This window comes from Artibeus jamaicensis, unplaced genomic scaffold (assembly GCF_021234435.1).
Source record: "Artibeus jamaicensis isolate MK-2021 breed Jamaican fruit bat unplaced genomic scaffold, CSHL_Jam_final scaffold_1964, whole genome shotgun sequence".
Classification (NCBI taxonomy): domain Eukaryota; kingdom Metazoa; phylum Chordata; class Mammalia; order Chiroptera; family Phyllostomidae; genus Artibeus; species Artibeus jamaicensis.
The window spans coordinates 37,230,122-37,235,239 of record NW_026522030.1 but is presented as its reverse complement, the minus strand read 5'-3'; the positions used below and the strand labels follow the sequence as shown (position 1 = coordinate 37,235,239).

Sequence of the window (5,118 nt, the reverse complement as noted above, 5' to 3'; positions counted from 1 at the left end):
AGGAAGTTGTGTTCAACAAAGGAACAATGGCCTCCACCAACACTTCTGCCTGAAAGCTGTCCCTCTAGCTCTCCCCCTCACACGATAGTTTAGTTCCTCCTCATATGTCACTGGTGCTTTTCAAGCTGCTGCCCCAGTGCTGGAACTCAGAGGGAGGGAGTCCAAGTTTACGCATGGGCCCTTTAAGTGAAATGCCTGGATGTCCAGAAGCCTTCTGTCATACTCAGCTACAATCCTCACTGGTTTTCACAACCAGAAGTATTGGGGACTTCTCTTCCTGGCACTGGAACCTTGGGTTGGGCGTCCTGATGTAGGGCTGTGATGCCTTACTCATCAAGGACAACGCCCACAGCTGATATTCCTCCTGATTGTTATTCTCCAAATGTGGGTGTGGGACCAGCCCATTCTGCATGCCCTCCCCTCCCACCAGGTTTCTTTATATCCTTAGTTCTGAGCCTTCCATTCAGCTCAATATCAGGTGGTTCTGAATGATGGTTGTGATGCAGTTTAGTTGTAATTTTAATGTGGATGTGGGAGGATGAGTACCATACTCATCTACTGAGCATCTTGACTGGGAAGACTTCTGTCTTATTTCTTCAGCTACATTTCTGTCTCTTCCTCCTCTTCCTTTTCTCCCTTCCTCTCCTCTCCCCCTCCTCCTCCTCCTCTTCTCTATATTCTAACCCAGGTGATACCCACTTCCGTGGCTCCAGTTACTACCAGATACAACTGGATTTCCAAATCTCTAGTCCAGACCAGTTTTTTTTGTGCTCAAAATTGACACATACAATTGTTTTCTTGACACTTTCATGTGACGTCTGACAGGCACATCAACCTCAAACACCCAAAATGAGTCCATGATTTTCCTTCATGCCAGCCCTCTCCTATCCTGCACCTCATCAAACTGCATTAACAAAGACCTGTTTTCTGCTCTTGCCCCTGATGTCTTTACATCAACACATCCAAACAATTCTGCCTCCAATGCAGTTTTGGAACTATTTGCTCCTTTCTACCTCCATTGCTAACAACTTGGTCCAAGTGACCACCATCTTTTACCTGGGAAAATACAGCCGTCTCCCTACTAGTCTCCCAACTTCTGCTTTTACCCTTTTAAAATCTACTTTCCACCCAGCACCCAGAACTTGCTGAAATACAAAAGTATGAGGGGTCTGTCCAGAAAGTATCCAGCCATGTAATATGAACAGTAGAAACATTTATTGAAGAGGATACAAGAAACATTATACCTAGGACAAGGATGCCTCCTCAGTCCCCTTGAAAGTAGGCACCTTGGGACCTCACACAATTCTCCCAGTGTCTCTACCACTGTTCCAAACACTCCAAAAATCCTTTGTTGGAATCACCATCAGTTGCCGTTATATTTCTCTGAATCTCATCGACAGTCTGAAATCTCTTCCCTTTCAAAGGTGATTTAGTTTTGGGAAAAGCTGGAAGTTGCAGGGTGCCAAATCTGGGCTGATATTTGGGGTGCTGAGTTACCTGGGTGATGTGATGTTTCACCCAAAAGCTCTGCTCAAGATGTGATGCATGAAAGGGTACATTGTGGTGAAGCTGCCAATCACCAGTTGCCTATAGCTGTAGCTATTTTTGTTGTACTGCATCTCTCAACTGACAAAGAATATTGCGATAGTACTCCTTATTGTTTGGCCTGGAGGGGCATACAAGTGACTGGACAACACCTTTCCAATAAAAAAATAGTCAACATGGTCTTAGTCTTGCTGCAGCTTTGCTGTATCTTTTTCAGGCGTGAAGAACCAGGTGACTTTCATTGGGACAACTTGACCTTCATTTCCAGATCATAACCATAGACCCACAATTCATCTTGTTATGACCTTCTTGAGGAAATCTGGTTCCTTGGTAGTGGTTTGAATCAAGTCATCAACAATTACAGCACAATGTTCCTTCTGCTCTGGGAGGAGAAGCCGCAGAATGAATTTTGCCACTAAATGGTTCATGCCAAGATGCTGCATCAAAATCTTGGACACACTAGTTTTTAGAATCTCCAGATCAGCTTCTAGTTCTCACAGTGTAAGTCACCGATCTTTGTTGATTGCAGCCCATGCATGTCCAACATTCCCAGGTGTTCTGCTTGTTGCAGGCCTTCCAGAATGTGGATCACTTTCAACAAACCCTGGACTGTCTTTGAAGTGTTTGTGGCACACTTCTATTCGCACTGCACTCATTGCATCGTCCCTGAAAGCTTTCTGAATCATCTAAATAGTTTCTAGGGTGGAACGTTCAAGCTTAACACAAAATTTCATACAGATTCATAGCTCTACTCACTCAGTCATCTTCAATGTGATGGCCACACAGTACGTATGCTTACTCAACAGCATCGACTGCCCTCGTTGACTAGTACGGTGAAGTCATCATTGTCCACGCATGTGCATTCCAGTCCACTCTCCTTGGCTGCCAGGTTACTGGTGTCATACAAACTGTTGTCATTAACAACGGTTGAACTTTTTCTGGACAGACCTTGTAGGATACTAGGTCCTTGTGATCTGGCCTGTGCCAACCACCCCAGCTTTTCCACCCTTCCTGTCCTGTTTATATTCCAGCTACCACACCTTCCTTCAGTCCCTCTAAAACCCTGGCTAAATTCCTGCCAAACTCCTTGTACTCACTCTCCTCACTTCCTTCATGTCTTTGCAGGCCTGACTCCTCTGTGTCCTAGATCAGAGGTTCAAGTCCCACCAGGGGAACTCAATCTAAAGTCACCTGTTCCCAATACCCTAGACAACTAACTCTATTTTCATCATAATGCTCATCACTATCTATAATTATATAATTTACTTATGTGTTTCTAACCACTAATATATAAGTTTGACTGCAGACAGCTGATCTTTTTTTCACATTTGTGTCCTCAGTGACAATACCTGGCACTAACAGGTGCTCAATAAAATGGGTCAAATGAAAGTGATGTTCAGCTAATCCAATGCTGCTCTGATGCAGGTATAAAAAGAAGGAGATTTGGAGTCAGCAGATTCAGATTTAAATATTGTCTATACCACTTAATAGATGTGTCTTTCAGCAAGTTATGTGACCCTCAAGTTTCTCATCTGAAATACATGGGTAACAAAACTGTCTACTCTACAAGCTGAACAGAGTTGCTGTAAGGATTAAATGAGAGAAAAGACCTAAACACTTGGCACCATGAAGAGCACACAGTAAGAATTTAATAAGCAACAGGTACCAAGTATATATCTATATAAATCGCGCACACACATACACATACACACACACACTTTGGTGTTCATCTTCACTTGGCTTAATGGTTCCACTGCCCTGCCTTTGATACCACAACCTGGGTGTTCTTAACAATATCATGTCTTAGAAGCACAGTCTGAGTCTCTAGCATTTTCTGATCAGTTCCTACCACACCCCAGCATAATGAGCTTTAGAAACCTGTCAATGATTTACCTGAAAATATGAATATTCCTCTCCAGTATAATAGTGGTTTCAAGCAGCTCCCATGCCATCTACTACTTCAGAGGTCTGTGAATAGTAAATACACACAGATCGATACAAATATTGCACATGTTGAAAGCATAAAGTAATAAAATCAGCTTTGTACTCATCATAAAATTCTGTGGGCACAGGTTAAAGTAGTAGCCCCTATTATGGCAAAACAGGCCCTGTTTAAAACACATAGTAGCAGGAACAATGAAATCTTTATCATTTTTATTATTTTTATTTGAACATATATACATATGTACAAAATACCTACGGTCAGAATCCTCTATTATAATTTCATTTGATTTACAAAAACAGGACAGCAAAATAACTTAGATCACTAATACTGTACAAAAATAAAACTGATTAAACAGTTGTAAAGATCAGTCTCTTACAGTGTTACAGATCATTCACCTGTTGTGAAAGAACATATCAATCTATCCAGAGTGATGAGTACTGTGCTAAATCGGCAAACTTACAACTAATCAGTTTCTGTAATTATAACTACTGAATATAAGTCTCAAAAGAAGCATGATGTAGAGACAGACCTTAAAGCCAGGGCGTCATTCCACAGTGGTGAAGGGCTTCCTTCTTCCCTAACCAAGGAGAGGAGTTATCTTAACTCTAAAACTATCCAATTTTCCAGGATATGACAACTACTGACAGTATTAGATAAAACAACTTTTCTTTCTTTTTAAACACCTGCAAACAAGTCTTTCGAAAAATTCGGTTTGGTTAAAAAAGTAAACAAAAATTACTATCCTGCATTTGGATTTTTGTAAGTTAAATCCATGGTCTTTTTAATATAAAAAGTGTTTCATAGTTTTAGTGTTCAATGAACTCTAGTAGTCCTAGTTGAACCGTATGTTGATGTAGTAATCTAATTAGAATGCTCATTCCTGTTTTATGACATTTTAAAACAGGGTTTATCACAAAGAATAAAAAGCCTCGAGTTTATACGTCACATTACTATAATATATAATAGAATATCAAACGTGTGTTCGTCAACAACTTGAAAAGGCAAGGAGCAACTTTTGGGGGGAGTGAATTGTGCATTATTATTTAAAACAAGTTGCTGCATTGACATCCATCTACGTGCTGGACAGAAGCCACAAACAGATGTACTCCTGAAACTACGAAGATTGTCTTTCACTGACTTTGCCTGGTTTTCCTTCGTTGCTTTCTGGGAGGGAAAGATGAGTTTGTACAAGTTTGTGGGTTGCTAGGCAACCCCAAACTCCTCGCTCACTAAAAGGCCGCGCAGAGGATCACAAGCAGAACCATTCCATGAGTTCAGCAAGAAATAGGCAGCCTAACCTATTTCATATGGAAGAACAGATGTCCTTAGAACTTATTTTGGACACAGAAATTAAAATTTGGTTTAAAATAAGTGTTTCAAAAATCTGAAACAGAGGTAGGAAGTGTTCTTTATTTTTCCTGACATGTTTTCCCACGAGAAAACACTTTCCTTTTCATCCCATGGACTGCTCCCAGTCCCTTAATTGTTAAAAGCAGTTCCCTTTATAGAACTACTAATATAACTACATTGGTTAAACAAAACAAAAAGAAAAAAACAAAAAAACCCCACACCGTGCTAGTGATGGCTGTTGTGCTGGAAGGAGTCGTCAGCTGTGACCCACCGGAGCC

General features: G+C 41.0%; 1 long non-coding RNA gene across 1 annotated transcript; it reads right to left on the bottom strand.

The window, feature by feature from the left end:
- Positions 1 to 1,196: 1,196 nt before the first annotated feature.
- Positions 1,197 to 5,112, bottom strand: LOC128626030 (uncharacterized). The gene is made up of 2 exons (XR_008389909.1): positions 3,439 to 5,112; positions 1,197 to 2,453 (listed from the first exon to the last, which is right to left on the bottom strand). It is a non-coding gene; the product is annotated as an uncharacterized LOC128626030 (long non-coding RNA).
- Positions 5,113 to 5,118: the final 6 nt, after the last annotated feature.